This window comes from Schistocerca serialis, chromosome 3, assembly GCF_023864345.2.
Source record: "Schistocerca serialis cubense isolate TAMUIC-IGC-003099 chromosome 3, iqSchSeri2.2, whole genome shotgun sequence".
Taxonomy (NCBI): domain Eukaryota; kingdom Metazoa; phylum Arthropoda; class Insecta; order Orthoptera; family Acrididae; genus Schistocerca; species Schistocerca serialis.
Window position 1 is genome coordinate 199781801 of NC_064640.1, and position 20651 is coordinate 199802451.

A 20651-nucleotide genomic window follows, 5' to 3' on the forward strand; every position below is an offset into this window, starting at 1 on the left:
TAACTTGGACTGATGGTCTGGGGTGCCAGTTCTTTTCATAGCAGTACCCCTTTGTGGTCGGCACAATATTGTCATGAGCATCTATGGAAAATGGTTCTACATCTATACTTTGCAAGCCACCTAATGGTGTCTGGCAGAGGGTACTTTGTATAACACTGTTTCTTTCCCCCTTTCCTGTTCCAGTCACTGACAGTTTGTGGGAAGAATGATTGCTGGTAAGCCTTCATGTGGGCTCAAATGTCAAATTTTATCTTCACAGTCTTTTGGAAGCTTAACTAGGACGAGGCAATATATTTGTTGACTCTTCTAGTAACGTATGATCACAGAATGTTCTACAGTAACCAAAACTGCAATGCAGAATGCCTTTCCTCCAGCATCTGCCACTGGATCTGAGTGATCATCTCTGTGACACTTTCATACTTACAAAATGCACCCGTAACAAGGAAAACTGCACTTCTTGGGATCTTCTCTATTTCCTCTATCATTCCTATCTGGTATGGATCCTGTACTGACAAATATGCAATTATTGTTCGAACAAGGATTTTGGAAGCTACCTCCTTTGTTGATGGACATTTCCTCAGGATTCGTCCAATGAATCTCAGTCTGGCATCTGCCTTTCCTGTGATTAATTTTATGTGGTCGTTCTACTTTAAATCACTCTGTACGCGTACTCCTAGGTATTTTATGGAAGTAAATGCTTCAAGTGATTGTTCTGAAATTTTGTAATCGCACAATAATGGGTCTTTCTGTCTATGTACACACAATATGTAACATTTTTTGAGAGTCTCCATGCACTTGTCAGGTCTTCATGCACTTAGCTACAATTATCTACCAATGCAACTACTCTGTATATAAGAGCATCATCCATGAAAAACCTCCTGGAATTTCCTACACTTTCTACTATGTAATTTGTGAAAAGTAATGGGCATGTAACACTCCCTTGGGGTACACTTATGTCTGAAGCCTTCCCTTCATTCAGAATTCCATACTGTCTCTCTTCAATCCAGTCACACAGCTGGTCTGATATTCCACACATTTTGTCCATTATGCAGCAGCGAGGAATTGTATCAAATGTTTCCCCGAAGTCAAGCAACATGGCCTCTACCTGGGCACCAGTATCTGCAGCTTTCTGGGTCTCGTGGGTGAACAGAGTGAGGTGGGTTTTACATTATTTTTGGAGCCCATGTTGATTCCTACAGAGGAGACAAAACATGCTCAAAAATTCTACAACAGAATGATGTCAGAGATATAGGCCTATAGTTTTGTGCATCTTTTCGACAACCCTTCTCGAAAACAGAAATGACCTGTGCTTTTCTCCTACCATCAGAAACAGTTCACTTCTCCAGGGACCTACAGTACACTCCTATTAAAAAAGGGCAAGTTCTTTTGCTTACTCTTTGCAGAATCATATTGGTATCCCCTCAGGTGCGGTGGCCTTGCATCTGTTGAGCTATTTCAGTTGCTTTTATATCCCACGGTCATTTATTTCGGTGTCAGCCACTTTCTTGTTTGTGTGACAATTTGAATGAGGCACAATAGTGTGATCCTCTTCTGTGAAAAAAGTTTGGGAAAAGACATTTAGTATTTTGGCCTTTTCTACATCATTCTCCATTATAGTCACAGAGTGTCAGGGCAGATGGCTTTTGACCCATTTATTGGTTTAACGTAAAACCAAAAATTTTTTGGATTTTCTGTCAAGTTAATAGACAGAACTTTACTTTCAAATTCGGTGAACGCTTCACGTATGGTTCCCCTTAATTTGTTTACTTTTTGTTTGCCTGTAATACTTTGGTTACATTTAAATTTGCAGGTGAAGCTCTCTCTGCTTTTGTAGCAGCTTTCTAACACAGGTGTCAAACCACAATGAGTCTTTTCTATCCCTTACAACTTGGTCGTCCACACCTCATCGCAGGACGCTCTGTAAAGCATGATCTCTCTCTCTCTCTCTCTCTCTCTCTCTCTCTCTCTCTCTCTCTCTGTGTGTGTGTGTGTGTGTGTGTGTGTGTGTGTGTGTGTGTGTGTGTGTGCACATGCGTGAGCGAGTGCACGGGCATGTGTCATATAAATGAGACTCCACCTTGCTTTAAGAGTTTCAGACAAATGCTAACTCAAAATGAACTAACACACAAAGGTATGTGAGCCGTATTGGTGCTAAACTTTACAGCAGACTGCCAGTCTACAACAGAAATTTGCAACATGAAAATAAATGAAGGCAAAATTTAAAAGAATTTCTACTCTAACAATGCTTTTACTTGTAAGTGACTATGTTGACCACTAATAATTTTTCTAATAATGTTTATATTAAGCCAAAACTGGGAAGACTGTTTTTTGGTCCTTAATGTCATCATTATATTAAATATAACAGACAGTTGTTGTCTAGTCTGCAGGTCATGGTCTCACAGTCGCGTTCTCCCTTCCCGAGCACGGGGTCCCGGGTTTGATTTCTGGTGGGGTCAGGGATTTTCACCTGCCTCGAGATGACTGTGTGTGTGTGTGTGTTGTTATTCTCATCACTTCATCATCATTCACGAAAGTGGCGAGATTGGGCTGAGCAAAGGTTGGGAATTTGTATGGGCATTGATAACTGCGCAGTTGAGCGCCCCACAAACCAATCGTCGTCGTCATAATCATCATCATCAGCATCAGCATCAGCATCATCATCAGCATCATCATCATCGTCAGTTGTTGTCTAGTGTAAAACCCTTGCTGAATCACTTTTGGGTATAAAAGGATTTGCTGGCTGGGTATGGTAAAAGTAAAGGCCTTTGAAGAACTAAGTATTCGATTTAAAAAAAAAAGAAGCATATAAGTCAGTATTACTATGTACAGGGTTATTACAAATGATTGAAGCGATTTCACAGCTCTACAATAACTTTATTATTTGAGATATTTTCACAATGCTTTGCACACACATACAAAAACTCAAAAAGTTTTTTTAGGCATTCACAAATGTTCGATATGTGCCCCTTTAGTGATTCGGCAGACATCAAGCTGATAATCAAGTTCCTCCCACACTCGGCGCAGCATGTCCCCATCAATAAGTTCGAAACCATCGTTGATGCGAGCTCGCAGTTCTGGCACGTTTCTTGGTAGAGGAGGTTTAAACACTGAATCTTTCACATAACCCCACAGAAAGAAATCGCATGGGGTTAAGTTGGGAGAGCGTGGAGGCCACGACATGAATTGCTGATCATGATCTCCACCACGACCGATCCATCGGTTTGCCAATCTCCTGTTTAAGAAATGCCGAACATCATGATGGAAGTGCGGTGGAGCACCATCCTGTTGAAAGATGAAGTCGGCGCTGTAAGTCTCCAGTTGTGGCATGAGCCAATTTTCCAGCATGTCCAGATACACGTGTCCTGTAACGTTTTTTTCGCAGAAGAAAAAGGGGCCGTAAACTTTAAACCGTGAGATTGCACAAAACACATTAACTTTGGTGAATTGCGAATTTGCTGCACGAATGCGTGAGGATTCTCTACCGCCCAGATTCGCACATTGTGTCTGTTCACTTCCCCATTAAGAAAAAATGTTGCTTCATCACTGAAAACAAGTTTCGCACTGAATGCATCCTCTTCCATGAGCTGTTGCAACCGCACCGAAAATTCAAAGCGTTTGACTTTGTCATCGGGTGTCAGGGCTTGTAGCAATGGTAAACGGTAAGGCTTCTGCTTTAGCCTTTTCCGTAAGATTTTCCAAACCGTCGGCTGTGGTACGTTTAGCTCCCTGCTTGCTTTATTCGTCGACTTCCGCGGGCTATGCGTGAAACTTGCCCGCACGCGTTCAACGGTTTCTTCGCTCACTGCAGACCGACCCGTTGATTTCCCCTTACAGAGGCATCCAGAAGCTTTAAACTGCGCATACCATCGCCGAATGGAGTTAGCAGTTGGTGGATCTTTGTTGAACTTGGTCCTGAAGTGTCGTTGCACTGTTATGACTGACTGATGTGAGTGCATTTCAAGCACGACATACGCTTTCTCGGCTCCTGTCGCCATTTTGTCTCACTGCGCTCTCGAGCGCTCTGGCAGCAGAAACCTGAAGTGCGGCTTCAGCCGAACAAAACTTTATGAGTTTTTCTACGTATCTGTAGTGTGTCGTGACCGTATGTCAATGAATGGAGCTACAGCGAATTTACGAAATCGCTTCAATCATTTGTAATAGCCCTGTATTGTATTATTTTTTTGTAGTATTTTATGTCTATATTTGTAGGTTCCATTTCTCTGAAATGATTTCACAGAAAATTTACGTGTACATTTGGACAACATCCATTTAACATTTCTGTATGTGGATGAATAAAGAAATAAATAAATAAGTATACCAAACCCCTTCCCCCTGTAACTTATGAGAGTTTTTTGCTATAACATACATTTAAAAAACACCCACTACACTAGTCTGTCAGCTAAACCAGAGGACAAAAATTCTCTAGTAATATTTGGGAATCTGTGTGCAAATGACGTATACTCTGTTACTATTTGGCATATCAGAACCACACGCCCACAATGTGTCAATGTCACCTGCCGAACTCTATTCAAAGTAAAGCAAGTAATCCTTCACAGTAATGTGACCTTGCAGAGTAACCATGGGGCCCACGGAGTACTATTACATGGCTGCCCAAATCACCACTGAGCCACCACCATGTTTCACTCTTTGGATGTAAACCTGGCTAGAAGTTGAACTCTGTGTGAAACAATACCCATCCAATCAAATTACTTTCTTTCATCACTCCACAGTCCCCAGGCTTCGGCACCGTATTTTCCTGTTTTGGGCATTTGCAACACTGATGAGCTGTTTTCGAATTCCAGCACTGCCCTGCTTATGAACCCCATGTTGTTTGATGCTGACAGGATGCGAAAGTGCGACATTTAGTTCTGGAGTGACTTTTGCAGCTATTCTTATTTTTCATCACAATCCTCTTCAATGACCAACTGTGACAACCATTAAATGAACACTTTTGTCCACATTGTGACTTAATGGATGATATTTCAGCTTCCCTGTATACAGTATAAACCTCGATAAGGTACCTCTTGAAATACCAAGCACTTTGGTTACCTTGGTTATGGATGAACGTACCATACGAGGACCAACAATGTGCCCACTTTTGAATTCACTTAACTCTGACATATTGAGCTACACAGAACGCTGTTTTGACCAGGACACAACCTATTGAGGATATTACACAGGGGCCATTTGTGGTCAAATACAATAGTGCAACCTTCAGACTTGGCTAGCATCTGCATTTATGTTCCAGTACACATTTCTTGTGAGTTTCCATATTTTTGCCCCACCACTGTATCTATCTGTCGTGAACTTATGCACATAACAAGATATATATCTGTATGCAGCAGGATTCAATAGTGCTACATGGGTCAATGATAGATACGTATGTTTCAATGTTTAAACAGAACATAAATACACACCTTTATCATTAGCACTTCATGAAGTTGTTGATCATACTAACAATAACATCAGCAGTACTCACAAATAGTAGAATCAAGGTCTTGTACTCCTTTTGCAGGGATTACGGTTTAAGGTTGTGTTGTGAAGCAGTCTGACAATCTTTACTTGCGCATCTTCAAATGCATATGTACAAAAGTTACTTATTTCTAGTCCATGAACCATGGACCTTGCCGTTGGTGGGGAGGCTTGCGTGCCTCAGCGATACAGATGGCCGTACCGTAGCTGCAACCACAACGGAGGGGAATCTGTTGAGAGGCCAGACAAACGTGTGGTTCCTGGAAAGGGGCAGCAGCCTTTTCAGTAGTTTCAGGGCAACAGTCTGGATGATTGACTGATCTGGCCTTGTAACATTAACCAAAACGGCCTTGCTGTGCTGGTACTGCAAACGGCTGAAAGCAAGGGGAAACTACAGCCGTAATTTTTGCCGAGGACATGCAGCTTTACTGTATGATTAAATGATGATGGCGTCCTCTTGGGTAAAATATTCCGGAGGTAAAATAGTCCCCCATTCGGATCTCCGGGCGGGGACTACTCAAGAGGACATCGTTATCAGGAGAAAGAAAACTGGCGTTCTACGGATCGGAGCGTGGAATGTCAGATCCCTTAATCGGGCAGGTAGGTTAGAAAATTTAAAAAGGGAAATGGATAGGTTAAAGTTAGATATAGTGGGAATTAGTGAAGTTCGGTGGCAGGAGGAACAAGACTTTTGGTCAGGTGATTACAGGGTTATAAATACAAAATCAAATAGGGGTAATGCAGGAGTAGGTTCAATAATGAATAAAAAAATAGGAGTGCGGGTTAGCTACTACAAACAGCGTAGTGAACGCATTATTGTGGCCAAGATAGACACAAAGCCCATGCCTACTACAGTAGTACAAGTTTATATGCCAACTAGCTCTGCAGATGATGAAGAAATAGATGAAATGTATGACGAGATAAAAGAAATTATTCAGGTAGTGAAGGGAGACAAAAATTTAATAGTCATGGGTGACTGGAATTCGTCAGTAGGAAAAGGGAGAGAAGGAAACATAGTAGTCGAATATGGATTGGAGGGAAGAAATGAAAGAGGAAGCCGCCTTGTAGAATTTTACACAGAGCATAACTTAATCATAGCTAACACTTGGTTCAAGAATCATAAAGGAAGGTTGTATACCTGGAAGAATCCTGGAGATACTAAAAGGTATCAGATAGATTATATAATGGTAAGACAGAGATTTAGGAACCAGGTTTTAAATTGTAAGACATTTCCAGGGGCAGATGTGGATTCTGACCACAATCTATTGGTGCAGATTGAAACTGAAGAAACTGCAAAAAGGTGGGAATTTAAGGAGATGGGACCTGGATAAACTGAAAGAACCAGAGGTTGTAGAGAGTTTCAGGGAGAGCATAAGGGAACAATTGACAGGAATGGGGGAAAGAAATACAGTAGAAGAAGAATGGGTAGCTCTGAGGGATGAAGTAGTGAAGGCAGCAGATGATCAAGTAGGTAAAAAGACAAGGGCTAATAGAAATCCTTGGGTAACAGAAGAAATATTGAATTTAATTGATGAAAGGAGAAAATATAAAAATGCAGTAAATGAAGCAGGCAAAAAGGAATACAAATGTCTCAAAAATGAGATCAACAGGAAGTGCAAAATGGCTAAGCAGGGATGGCTAGAGGACAAATGTAAGGATGTAGAGGCTTGTCTAACTAGGGGTAAGATAGATACTGCCTACAGGAAAATTAAAGAGACCTTTGGAGAGAAGAGAACCACTTGTATGAATATCAAGAGCTCAGATGGAAACCCAGTTCTAAGCAAAGAAGGGAAGGCAGAAATGTGGAAGGAGTATATAGAGGGTTTATACAAGGGCGATGTACTTGAGGACAATATTATGGAAATGGAAGAGGATGTAGATGAAGATGAAATGGGAGATACGATACTGCGTGAAGAGTTTGACAGAGCAGTGAAAGACCTGAGTCGAAACAAGGCCCCGGGGGTAGACAACATTCCATTAGAACTACTGATGGCCTTGGGAGAGCCAGTCATGACAAAACTCTACCATCTGGTGAGCAAGATGTATGAGACAGGCGAAGTACCCTCAGACTTCAAGAAGAATATAATAATTCCAATCCCATAGAAAGCAGGTGTTGACAGATGTGAAAATTACCGAACTATCAGTTTAATAAGTCTCAGCTGCAAAATACTAACGCGAATTCTTTACAAACGAATGGAAAAACTGGTAGAAGCAGACCTCGGGGAAGATCAATTTGGATTCCGTAGCAATCTTCGAACACGTGAGGCAATACTAACCTTACGACTTATCTTAGAAGAAAGATTAAGAAAAGGCAAACCTACGTTTCTAGCATTTGTAGACTTAGAGAAATCTTTTGACAATGTTAACTGGAATAATCTCTTTCAAATTCTGAAGGTGGCAGGGGTAAAATACAGGGAGCGAAAGGCTATTTACAATTTGTACAGAAACTAGATGGCAGTTATAAGAGTCGAGGGACATGAAAGGGAAGCAGTGGTTGGGAAAGGAGTAAGACAGGGTTGTAGCCTCTCCCCAATGTTATTCAATCTGTATATTGAGCAAGCAGTAAAGGAAACAAAAGAAAAATTCAGAGTAGGTATTAAAATTCATGGAGAACAAGTAAAAACTTTGAGGTTCGCCGATGACATTGTAATTCTGTCAGAGACAGCAAAGGACTTGGAAGAGCAGTTGAACGGAATGGACAGTGTCTTGAAAGGAGGATATAAGATGAACATCAACAAAAGCAAAACGAGGATAATGGAATGTAGTCAAATTAAAATGGGTGATGCTGAGGGAATTAGATTAGGAAATGAGACACTTAAAGTAGTAAAGGAGTTTTGCTATTTAGGGAGTAAAATAACCGTTGATGGTCGCAGTAGAGAGGATATAAAATGTAGACTGGCAAAGGCAAGGAAAGCGTTTCTCAAGAAGAGAAATTTGTTAACATCGAGTATAGATTTAAGTGTCAGGAAGTCGTTTCTGAAAGTATTTGTATGGAGTGTAGCCATGTATGGAAGTGAAACATGGACGATAACTAGCTTGGACAAGAAGAGAATAGAAGCTTTCAAAATGTGGTGCTACAGAAGAATGCTGAAGATAAGGTGGGTAGATCACGTAACTAATGAGGAGGTATTGAATAGGATTGGGGAGAGGAGAAGTTTGTGGCACAACTTGACTAGAAGAAGGGATCGGTTGGTAGGACATGTTTTGAGGCATCAAGGGATCAAAAATTTAGCACTGGAGGGCAGCGTGGAGGGTAAAAATCGTAGAGGGAGAACAAGAGATGAATACACTAAGCAGATTCAGAAGGGTGTAGGTTGCAGTAAGTACTGGGAGTTGAAGAAGCTTGCACAGGATAGAGTAGCATGGAGAGCTGCATCAAACCAGTCTCAGGACTGAAGACCACAACAACAACAGTGAGGATAAATTTAAATTTCTGTCATATTCATCTAAGACTACTACGGATATTGTCAATCCTGCACTTTCAGTATCTCAGGGCTGAGAAAAACGTTCATTTCCTGGGGGAGGGGGTCCAGTGGAAGGGGGAGGCGGAGAGTGGGAGGGGGAAGGGGAGGGGGAGAGTGGGAGGGGTAGGGGAGGGGGAGAGTGGGAGGGGGAGTGGGAGGGGGGGAGTGGGAGGGGGAGAGTGGGAGGGGGAGAGTGGGAGGGGGAGAGTGGGAGGGGGAGAGTGGGAGGGGGAGAGTGGGAGGGGGAGGGCGGGAGAGGAAGGGGGAGGGGAAGGGAGATGGGGAGGGGAAGGGAGAGGGGGAGGGGAAGGGAGAGGGGGAGGGGAAGGGAGAGGGGGAGGGGAAGGGAGAGGGGGAGAGAGGGGGAGGGGAAGGGAGAGGGGGAGGGGAAGGGAGAGGGGGAGAGAGGGGGGAGGGTGAGGGAGAGGGGAAGGGAGAGGGGGTGGGGAAGGGAGAGGGGGAGGGAGAGGGGAAGGGAGAGGGGGTGGGGAAGGGAGAGGGGGTGGGGAAGGGAGAGGGGGTGGGGAAGGGAGAGGGGGTGGGGAAGGGAGAGGGGGTGGGGAAGGGAGAGGGGGTGGGGAAGGGAGAGGGGGTGGGGAAGGGAGAGGGGGTGGGGAAGGGAGAGGGGGTGGGGAAAGGAGAGGGGGTGGGGAAGGGAGAGGGGGTGGGGAAGGGAGAGGGGGTGGGGAAGGGAGAGGGGGTGGGGAAGGGAGAGGGGGTGGGGAAGGGAGAGGGGGTGGGGAAGGGAGAGGGGGTGGGGAAGGGAGAGGGGGTGGGGAAGGGAGAGGGGGTGGGGAGGGGTGAGGGGGAGGGGGAGGCAAGGGATCGGGGAAGGACAAGGGAGCGGAGGAGGGCAAGGGAGAGAGCGGGAGGTGAGAGGGAGAGGGGGAGGGGAGGGAGAGAGGGGGAGGGGAGGGAGAGAGCGGGAGGGGAGGGAGAGGGAGAGAGCGTGTGGGGGAGGGGGAGGGAGAGGGAGAGAGCGTGTGGGGGAGGGGGAGGGAGAGAGCGTGTGGGGGAGGGGGAGGGAGAGAGCGTGTGGGGGAGGGGGAGGGAGAGAGCGTGTGGGGGAGGGGGAGGGAGAGAGCGTGTGGGGGAGGGGGAGGGAGAGAGCGTGTGGGGGAGGGGGAAGGAGAGAGCGTGTGGGGGAGGGGGAAGGAGAGAGCGTGTGGGGGAGGGGGAGGGAGAGAGCGTGTGGGGGAGGGGGAGGGAGAGAGCGTGTGGGGGAGGGGGAGGGAGAGAGCGTGTGGGGGAGGGGGAGGGAGAGAGCGTGTGGGGGAGGGGGAGGGAGAGAGCGTGTGGGGGAGGGGGAGGGAGAGAGCGGGAGGGGGAGGGAGAGAGCGGGAGGGGGAGGGAGAGAGCGGGAGGGGGAGGGAGAGAGCGGGTGGGGGAGGGGGAGGGAGAGAGCGGGTGGGGGAGGGGGAGGGAGAGAGCGGGTGGGGGAGGGGGAGGGAGAGAGCAGGTGGGGGAGGGATAGAGCGGGTGGGGGAGGGGGAGAGGGGGAAGTGAGAGGCAAAGGAGGAGATGGGGCTTGGGAGCTGGAGTGAAGGAGAGAGAGTAGGAGAGGGAGAGCATAGGGGTAAATGGTGGTGGAAGAGGAGATAGGGCTGGGAGGAGGGGACGGGGGAGAGGGAGTGTGTGCTAGGCGGGGACAGTGGGGAGGGAGGGTGTGCTAGGAGGCAAAGGTGGTAGAAGGAAGTGGGTGGGAGGTAGAGGAGGTGTGCAGGTGGGAGGAACGGGAGGGTTGGGGGTGGTGGATGGGCGGAGGGAGGTAGGAGTGAATGGAGGTGTTGGGGATGGGTGGAGGGAGGTGTGGGGGAGGGGTGGAGGCAGCGGCGGGGGGGGGAGGCGGCGACGGGGGGAAGACTTGGGGGGGGGGGGAAGATGGGGGTATGAGAGAGCGGCGGGAGAGGGATTGGGGGGGGGGAGTCAGCGGCGGGAGAGGGATTGGGGTGGCAGTCAGCGGCGGGAGAGGGATTGGGGTGGCAGTCAGCGGCGGGAGAGGGATTGGGGTGGCAGTCAGCGGCGGGAGAGGGATTGGGGGGGCAGTCAGCGGCGGGAGAGGGATTGGGGGGGCAGTCAGCGGCGGGAGAGGGATTGGGGGGGCAGTCAGCGGCGGGAGAGGGATTGGGGGGCAGTCAGCGGCGGGAGAGGGATTGGGGGCGGGCAGTCAGCGGCGGGAGAGCGATTGGGGGCGGGCAGTCAGCGGCGGGAGAGCGATTGGGGGCGGGCAGTCAGCGGCGGGAGAGCGATTGGGGGCGGGCAGTCAGCGGCGGGAGAGCGATTGGGGGCGGGCAGTCAGCGGCGGGAGAGCGATTGGGGGCGGGCAGTCAGCGGCGGGAGAGCGATTGGGGGCGGGCAGTCAGCGGCGGGAGAGCGATTGGGGGCGGGCAGTCAGCGGCGGGAGAGCGATTGGGGGCGGGCAGTCAGCGGCGGGAGAGCGATTGGGGGCGGGCAGTCAGCGGCGGGAGAGCGATTGGGGGGGGCAGTCAGCGGCGGGAGAGCGATCGGGGGGGGGGCAGTCAGCGGCGGGAGAGCGATCGGGGGGGGCAGTCAGCGGCGGGAGAGCGATCGGGGGGGGCAGTCAGCGGCGGGAGAGCGATCGGGGGGGGGGCAGTCAGCGGCGGGAGAGCGATCGGGGGGAGCAGTCAGCGGCGGGAGAGCGATCGGGGGGAGCAGTCAGCGGCGGGAGAGCGATCGGGGGGGAGCCAGCGGCGGGAGAGGGATTGGGGGGGAGCCAGCGGCGGGAGAGGGATTGGGGGGGGGAGCCAGCGGCGGGAGAGCGATTGGGGGGGGAGCCAGCGGCGGGAGAGGGATTGGGGGGGAGCCAGCGGCGGGAGAGGGATTGGGGGGGGAGCCAGCGGCGGGAGAGGGATTGGGGGGGGGAGCCAGCGGCGGGAGAGGGATTGGGGGGGAGCCAGCTGTGGGAGAGGGATTGGGGGGGAGCCAGCGGCGGGAGAGGGATTGGGGGGGAGCCAGCGGCGGGAGAGGGATTGGGGGGGAGCCAGCGGCGGGAGAGGGATTGGGGGGGAGCCAGCGGCGGGAGAGGGATTGGGGGGGGGGGAGCCAGTGGCGGGAGAGGGATTGGGGGGGGCGGCGGCGGGAGAAGGATGGAGGTGGGAACCAGCAGAGGGAGAGGGATGACGGGGGGGGGGGAACCAGCAGAGGGAGAGGGGGGGGAACCAGCAGAGGGAGAGGGATGACGGGGGGGGGGGGGACCAGCAGAGGGAGTGGGATGGTGGGGGAACCAGCAGAGGGAGTGGGATGGGGGGGGAACCAGCAGTGGGAGTGGGATGGGGGGGGGGAACCAGCAGAGGGAGAGGGATGACGGGGGGAACCAGCAGAGGGAGAGGGATGACGGGGGGGGGGGGGAACCAGCAGAGGGAGAGGGATGACGGGGGGGGGAACCAGCAGAGGGAGAGGGATGACGGGGGGGGGGGAACCAGCAGAGGGAGAGGGATGACGGGGGGGGGAACCAGCAGAGGGAGAGGGATGACGGGGGGGGGGGGGGAACCAGCAGAGGGAGAGGGATGATGGGGGGGAACCAGCAGAGAGAGAGGGATGACGGGGGGGGGGGGAACCAGCAGAGGGAGAGGGGGGGAACCAGCAGAGGGAGAGGGATGACGGGGGGGGGGACCAGCAGAGGGAGAGGGATGACGGGGGGGGGGGGACCAGCAGAGGGAGAGGGATGATGGGGGGGAACCAGCAGAGGGAGAGGGATGATGGGGGGGAACCAGCAGAGGGAGAGGGATGACGGGGGGGGGGGAACCAGCAGAGGGAGAGGGATGATGGGGGGGAACCAGCAGAGGGAGAGGGATGACGGGGGGGGGGGGAACCATCAGAGGGAGAGGGATGGGGGGGGAACCATCAGAGGTAGAGGGATGGGGGGGGAACCATCAGAGGGAGAGGGATGGGGGGGAACCATCAGAGGGAGAGGGATGACAGGGGGGGGGGGAACCAGCAGAGGGAGAGGGATGGGGGGGGGACCAGCACAGGGAGAGGGAGGGGGAGGGGGGGAACCAGGAGGGATTGGGGGGAACCAGCACAGGGAGAGGGAGGGGGGAACCAGCACAGGGAGAGGGAGGGGGGAACCAGCAGAGGGAGAGTGCTGGGGGGGGGACCAGCAGAGGGAGAGTGATGGGGGGGGGGACCAGCAGAGGGAGAGTGATGGGGGGGGGACCAGCAGAGGGAGAGTGATGGGGGGGGGGACCAGCAGAGGGAGGGGGATGGGGGGGGACCAGCAGAGGGAGAGGGATGGGGGGAGGCAGCAGAGGGCGAGGGATGAGGGGGGGAGGCAGCAGAGGGCGAGGGATGATGGAGGGAGGCAGCAGAGGGCGAGGGATGATGGAGGGAGGCAGCAGAGGGCGATTGATGATGGAGGGAGGCAGCAGAGGGAGAGGGATGGGGTGGAGGCAGCAGAGGGAAATTTCATTCTGGATCTATATGCTCTGTATGAGGACTAATTTCTCACATCTTATCTTCATGGTGCTTACACGAAATGAATGTTGGTGGCAGCAGAATCTTTCTGCCGTTAGCCACAAATGGCAGTTCTCCTCAAAAAGAATTTTGCCTCCCCTCCAGTGTCTCCCATTTGGGTTCCCAAAGATCCCCATAATATTTGCACTTTTTTTGAATCCACTGGTAACAAATCTAGCAGCCCGTCTCCGAATTGCTTTGATGTCTTCTCTTAATCTGACCTGGTGCAGATTCCAAACAGTCCAATAGAACACAACAATGAGTCACACTAGTATCCTACATGCAGTCTCCTTTACAGATGAACCACATTTTCCCGAAATTCTCTCAACAAACCAAAGTCTACCATTTGCCTTCCTTACCTCAATCCTTACATGCTCATTCCATTTCATACTGCTTTGCAACATTATGCCTCGATATTTAATCGGTGTGACTGCGTTGAGCAGCACACTACTAATGCTGCACTCTAACATCGTTGGTTTCTTTTTCCTGTTCAACTGCATTAACTTAAATTTTTCTACATTTATAGCAAGCTGTCATTCATCACTCCAACTACAAATAGTGTCTAAGTCGTTTTTCGTCGTCCTACAGTCACTCAATAATGATATCTTCCCATACACCAAAGCATATCATAAAACAGCCCCAGACTGCTGTTTACCTTTTCCGCCAGACCATGTATGTATATAGAAAATAACCATAGTCCTATCACACTTTCCTGTGGCACTCCTGATAATACCCTCATCTCTGATGAACACTCACCATCGAAGGCGATGTACTGGGTTATTTAAGAAGTCTTTGAGCCACTTGTATATCTGGGAACCTATTCCATACCTTCGTTAGGAGTCTGCAGTGGGGCACCGTGTCAAATGCTTTCCGGAAATCTAGAAAAATCAAATCTGCCTGATGTCGTCCATCTCTGGTTTGTAGGATATCATGTGAGAAAACAGTAAGCTGAATTTGACACAAGTCATACTATCGAAATCTCTGCCAAAATGTGGACAAAAGCTTTTCTGTATCAAGGAAATTTATTATACTTTAACTTGGAATGTATTCGTAAATTCTACAATAACTGATGGTCTGTTATAATGCGGGTCCATTCTTTTACCTTTTTTTAATACAGGAGCAACCTGCACCTTTTTCCAGTCGCATTGGACTTTGCACTGGCGGAGAGATTCACATTATGTGAGCTACATAAGGCGCCAATGACCTAAAACCGAATTGAGATTCCATCCAGACCTGGCAACTTATTCGTTTTCAACCCTTTCAGATGCTCCTCTACACCATGGATGCTTCTACCATGTCATCCTTTTCGAAATCTGTACGACAATATGTTTGTACAATCGTCCTGCGTGAATTATTTCTTAAACGTGAAATTTAAAACTCTGCCTTCCTTGTGCTGTCTTCTACTGCCACCCCTGACTGGTCGATGAGTGACTGGACAGAAGCCTTTGACCTGCTTAGTGACTTAACGTATGACCAGAATTACCTCGGGTTCTTTGCAAGCTCTTTCACTAAAGTATGATGGGGGAAGTAATTGTATGCTTCATGCACTGATATTTGTACAGAATCATAAATTTCTACTCACTTTCGCTTGCTGATATTTGCATGTTCTTTTTTGAACCACATGAGCAACAATCTCTGATTCCTCAGCATTTTACAAATTTGATTATTAAACCATGGAGGGTCTTTTGCACCCTTAATTGACTTACTTGGCACAGACATCTGCAGATCGCGATTTACACTAAGTTTATAAGCTTGGCTCATAATTCCTTTATGTCCATCATATTGGAACTAAAAATGTTAGTCACTGTGAAATATTATCTTTTACAGTTTTAAAGACATTGAAAATATTGTTGTGTCATTGGTTGCACACCTCATTTTTCTGAGATCGCGATGTATTCAGATTTGCATTAACAGTTGGCTGCGAGTTATTGTCACCTCGAAGAGCTGTACCTTTGCCATCTTGAAGATTCTCTGACGTTCTGCCAGTTTTGGTGCACAAACGCCATGTGAGCATCAGCCGTCCAAATTCCCAGCTTTGGGATTTGCCAATTTTTTAGCGATGCTGCTTGTATTTGGACCTGGACTCGCCCGCTTCCCTGTACGAGTCACCTACCCAGACCTGTTACGTGCCCTGAGCCCTTGGCCCGCTAGCGTTCAGCTGTACAATTTCACCTCCCCTCATACTACTACCCAGGCAGCCAAAGCACTCGCCTACATACACTTATGTTACACACCTCCACTTAGCTCGCTCACTTGGCACATTAGCACAAGTCACACCAAATTTAACATACTTAAATAAAATAATAAATACATACTTAAGATAATAAACAGAATACACTACTTGCATACCGGAACAACAGTGTGATTCTCTATGAAACAACATGTTCTTCCTAGGATATGTCCTAACACAATATTGGCATAAATTAACTAAATCTAATACAAATTATAAAAATTATGGCCTTTAATTAAATGCCAAAATAAACATAAATCAGATAAATTTCAGTAAAACTTTGAGACAACTCAACTTCTGCTCATTTGAAATTACATTTTGCGTGGAGCACTTATTTGTAGCACTTCACTTCACTAACACAAATACAGCACATGATGGGTTTTCTGGCATCGAAATTAAGATCATTCACAATCCAGCAACCTCTGCAGAACTTCAAGACCTCCTCGGCCACACACAGCATCGAACACAATGGCCACATACTGCATCAAACATGTGTCAATCTACAGTTACAGTCAGTGCTGAAGGAAGATAGCTTTCAAAATATGACGGTGATAACCAATAATCATATGACTTCCCAAATCCCATATATCAATCACTGAACACCCTCCCCACTAGAACTGATAATTTCACAAACAGGATAGCAAGCAAAAATTGGTTTATAGGGCAGGCAAAATCCATTTTTAGCTTGACATTTCAAACAGTCTGTCCATGTTCCCACTAGGAAACGTATCTTTAATGCTATGAAATTTGTCTGACACCATAAATCAACCAATATTTTATCAATTTTCTTATTTTGCCGCACGTAATTGGAAACTAAAACCATTACTACCTTGTGCAGAAATTGCCCAATTAACTTTCAACTCGGCAGATAATTACACTCTAAATTCATCAATATCCTATTTGCATTACATTACACTACATAAATACTTATTCCATAGGTCATGAATATGACATGTTGTAATTATGTGGAATGTGACAGTTTAACATAAGTTTTCTTTAGACAATATTTTTTTCTTTTTTTTACAATTACTACTTCATATCTAAAAATTCACCTATCGAAGAGGAGTTATCATTCACAAATTCTTTTAATTTGACTTTAAATTACGGTTGGCTATCTGTCAGACTTGTAATGCTATTTCGTAAATGACCAAAGATTTTTGTCGCAGCGTAATTCACCCATTTCTGTGCAAAGGTCAGATTTAACACAGAATAGTGAAGATCAGCCTTTCTTCTGGTGTTGTAGCTATGTACTTTGCTATTATTTTTGAATTGGGATGGGTTATTAATGACAAATTTCATAAGTGAATATATGTATCCTGAAGGTACTGTGAATATCCCTAGTTCCTTAAATAATTGTCTGGAAAGCGATCTTGGGTGGGCTCCGGCTATTGTTCTGATTACATGATTTTGTGCAATGAATGCTTTTTCTCTTGATGACAGAATAACCCCAAAATATGACGCCATATGAAAGCAGTGAATGAAAATAGGCATTGTAGGCTAATTTACTTAATATGTTTATCACCAAAATGTGCAATAACCCTAATAGCAGAAGTAGCTGAACTTAAAACATTTCAGTATTTCATCTATGTGTTCCTTACAATTCAAATTCTCATCAATGCACTCACACAGAAATTATGAATATTCTCCCTTAGCAACAGATTTATGTTTAAAGTCTATATTTATCAATGCTGTTATGCCATTTACTGTACAGAACTGCATATAACTATTACCTTTTCTCAAAATTTAGTGAGTGTCCATTTGCAGAGAACAAATTAATGTTTTTCTGAAGGACATTATATACAATTTCCTCAACTAATTTTTATTTGTTGGGTGTGACTACTATACTTGTATCAGCAGCAAAAATGAATAGTTTTGCATCTTCATGAATACAGAGTGGCAAGACATTAATATTTATTAAGAACAAAAAGGGAGCCAAGACTGAACCCTGTGCGACACCATTCTTGATATCTTCCCAGTTTGAGGCCTCTTCTTATTTTTGCAGACTATCTGTACTGTTAATTTCAAACTTCTGCATTCTTCCAATTAAATATGAATTAAACTTCCTGGGATATTAAAACTGTGTGCCAGAACGAGACTCCAACTCGGGACCTTTGTCTTCTGCAGGCAAGTGCACTACAGACTGAGCTACCCAAGCATGACTAACAGCCCGTCCTTGTACCTTCAATTCTGCCAGTACCTAGTTTCATATCAGTGCTCATTCCGCTGCAGAGTGAAAATCTCATTCTGGAAACATCCCTCAGGTTGTGGCTAAGCCATGTTTCTGCAATATCCTTTCCTGCAGGAGTGCTATTTCTGCAAGGTTCGCAGAAGAGTTTGTGAAGTTTGGAACGTAGGAAACAAGGTATTGGCAGAATTGAAGCTGTGAGGACAGGTCGTTGGTCGTGCTTGGGTACCTCAGTCTTGGTCTGGCACACAGTTTTTATTTGGCAGGAAGTTTCATATCAGCGCACACTCCACGGTAGAATGAAAATCTCATTCTATGAATTACAAGATTTGTGCACTGTGCCTCTCATACCACAATACTTAAGCTTATCTAGAAGAATTTCATGATTCACACAGTCAAAAGCCTTTAAGAGATCAGAAAAAAATCCCAATGGGTGATAGTCGGTTATTCAGAGCATTTGATATTTGATCAGTGGGAAAGCATATACAGCATTTTCTGTTGAAAATGCCTTTCTGAAAACCAAACTGACATTTTGTCACTACTTCATTTTTACAAATACAGCTACTCTTAATTACGTAATTTTGTATTAAGCGGTCATAAGTGAGATTGAGTGGTAGTTGTTTGCATCAGACCCATTCCTTTTTTTATGTAATAGTTTAACAATTGCATATTTCAGTATTTCTGGAAAAATGCCGTTTCAGTGAGCTACTACATTTGGGGCTGAAAATCCTACTGATCTGTTGGAAAAGTCATAAATTCCACATGAGCTCTTACTTTAAAGTGAATTTATTGTTTTCCTAATTTCAGTATTCAGAATTTCAATTTAATCAAACTGCTTACGTATTGCCTCTTCCAAATACAGCCTTGTATTTTCTAATGAACAGCTGGCTCTTCTTTTCTCTACAACACTTAATAATAAAAATGATTATTAAAATTTTTTTCTACTTCTGATTTCTTTATTGTATTGTGTTGTATTGTATGTTAACCGGGGGCCTAGAAACGACAGAGTGTCTCCGTCCCCGCCGTAGCCGCAGAGGTCCCCAACCCCATAATGACTACTGCAGTCCACTTCACCCCTCCGCCGCCCCACACCGAACCACTCTTTCAGGGTTATTGTGCGGTTCGGCCCCAGAGGTGTTAATCTCTGACATAACGCACATACATCTGGACTTTTTAATAATGTGAAGCAGTTTTTATAATGTTTAAAAAATATCATTACTCCTTATAGCTATAAGATACATTTTCCTTTTCTGTTTACAATATTTTTTATCCCTTTAGTAAGCCCTGGCTTTTTTAATGGTTTCTTACAATTACGTTTCAGTGTTTTCTTGGGGAAATTGTTTTCAAATATACTCACAAAGGTATCATGACATAGGTTACATTTTAAATTAGCATCAGGTTCCCTGTACACCTCATCCCAAGCTAACTATTGCAAGCTTTCTCTAAAATTTGCTATTGTTAAATTTTTTCTTGAATGCACCATTTTGGAGGACTGTTTTGCACTACTGTATGGGACTATGTCATATATTATAACTAGCTGTACATCAAGATCAAAAAGACTGTTCTTAACAGGAAAAGTTTTTATTTAATTTATCTTGGTCTATAAAAACATTATCTACCAGTGTGCTGCTTTCCTGTACTGTCCAAGTTGGAAAATCAATAACTGTTGTCAAATTGAAAGAACTAAGTAATACTTCAACGTCATGCTTTCTATCAGACTCTTTCGGACGATCTACATTGAAATCCCCACTAACAATAATTTATTTCGCCCTGTCTGACAGTTAGCACAACAAACAATCCAGGTTTTTCAGAAATGGCTGAAAATTTCCCAATGGGACCTATACACAGCTACAATTATAAAAGTACCATTATTTAATTTAAGCTCACAGGCACATGGTCATTATGTTTCTCTACACAATTTTTTTTAGTTTCTAAATTTTTCACACTATGATAAATTTTAACATATATGGCAACTCCTCCTCTCTCCATAGTGTCTTTACTTACATGTGCTGAAAGCTTGTATCCAATTACATGTACCTTTTCCGTATGTGTGACTATATGATGTTCAGACAGACATAGTACATCTATTCCTCATAATAAAACACTTATACCTAGAATTATTATCTTAAACATATTACAAAGTTAACCCCAAAATTTTACACACAAATCTATTGAGGACTCTTCCAAGATAGCATCTCTTTTAGAATACTGCTGAGCCTTGTGGGATCCTTACCAGATACGATTGTCAGGATACATGGAAAGAGTTCAAAGAAGGGCAGCATGTTTTGTGTTATCACGAAGAGAGAGAGCGTCACTGAAATGATACAGGATATGGGGTGCACGTCATTCAAACAAAGATGTTTTTCATTGTGGCGGAATCTTCTCATGAAATTCCAATCACCAACTTTCTCCTCCAAATGTGAAAATATTTTGTTAACACCGATCTACTACGGAGAAATGATCACCATGATAAAATAAGGGGAATCAGAGCTCACACAGAAAGGTATAGGTGTTCATTCTTTCCACGCGATATACAAGATTGGCATAACAGAGAATTGTGACAGTGGTTTGAACCCTCTGCCTGGCACGTAAATATGATTTGCAGAGTATCCATGTAGATGCAGAACATACATAATAGAAATTAAGCTACATAATATACCACCAAACACATAGTTTATACTCTGCACATAAACACATGTGTGAGCAATATAAAATTTTACTGAGTTCTGATGGGCGGCCTGAGAGAGGCATGTCATCGACAGTTCCTGTCTCTTCATATCTCCTCCATGTCCAAACAACATTGCTTTGGTTCACTCCGAGACGACTT

At 46.3% G+C, this 20651-nt stretch overlaps 1 protein-coding gene across 1 annotated transcript in view; it reads right to left on the reverse strand.

The window, feature by feature from the left end:
* Positions 1-20651, reverse strand: part of LOC126470744 (mucin-5AC-like) — a 293641-nt gene that overhangs the window by 202538 nt on the left and 70452 nt on the right. The gene's annotated exons all lie outside the window — the stretch shown is intronic.